Below are 1054 nucleotides of genomic sequence, written 5' to 3'. Positions count from 1 at the left end.
ATGTGTAAGAGGCAACATCTTGGAATGATCTTCATTTGTGGAGAATTTAATTGTTCTTAAACCACAGATCTTAAGGGTACACCTCTGTGAAGGTACTCTCAAGAATCAAGAAGCCTGACTCTTTAGATTTCAGAACTTAGGTGAGACACTTGTGGACACGGAGGTGAAAGAAAGGGCTACAGCTAAGGAGGTAGTTCAAGTGGACCAGATGTGGGTGAGCATTTGCCAGTTTTTTAGATGAAGCCAGACATTTGTGGAAAAGGCCTAGGTCCTGTGGCACCAGTCTGAGTGACACCATCCCTCACTGTAGAAGGCCTGCCTACATGTGACTGTGCTGGTCCTCAATGCTGAAAAAGATATAGTGGACACCTGGGATGACTCCTTAGGACAGCAGGAAGCTCATGACCAGGCCAAGGCCCTAGTCTTGCATTCAGAGAAGACCACCTCAAAGATTATTACATCATTGATGGATAGTGGAGAACTGTCAGGCTTGGGGGCATCAAATAGCCCACTTGGCTCAGAGGCCCTCTTAATGAAAAGATTGCATGAACATACCTGCTTGGAGCTGGTTTCACAGTCCCTAAATTCTGAAACATTGCTACTTTTTTTTGTATAATTTTCTTAATAGTTGACTCAGATTGACTACTCAATTTTTTTCTCCAGAAACATCTTTTTTTTTTTGTTTTGCCTCAGCCTCCCAACTAGCTTGGGACTACAGGTATGCGCCATCATGCCCGGCTAATTTTTATATATATATATATTTTTAGTTGTCCAGCTAATTTCTATTTTTTTAGTAGACGGGAGGGGGGTGTATGGTCTCACTCTTGCTCAGGCTGGTCTCAAACTCCTGGCCTCAAGTGATCCTCCCACCTTGGCCTCCAGAGTGCTGGGATTACAGGTGTGAGCCATCGCACCTGGCAGTAATGCTTTTTAGAGAGTTGAAAAGCACCTCAGAACATTGCTTTATCTCTAATTTTTTTGTCCAAAAACAATAAAAGGAGAGAGAGCAAAATGTCAGTATCTGCTAAAATTGTTATATTACTATCTATAATTT

The sequence above is a fragment of the Propithecus coquereli genome, unplaced genomic scaffold (assembly GCF_000956105.1).
Source record: "Propithecus coquereli isolate 6110/MARCELLA unplaced genomic scaffold, Pcoq_1.0 Scaffold434, whole genome shotgun sequence".
In the NCBI taxonomy this organism is placed as follows: domain Eukaryota; kingdom Metazoa; phylum Chordata; class Mammalia; order Primates; family Indriidae; genus Propithecus; species Propithecus coquereli.
The sequence above is the reverse complement of the archived record's forward strand: the minus strand, read 5'-3'. Positions refer to the sequence as shown.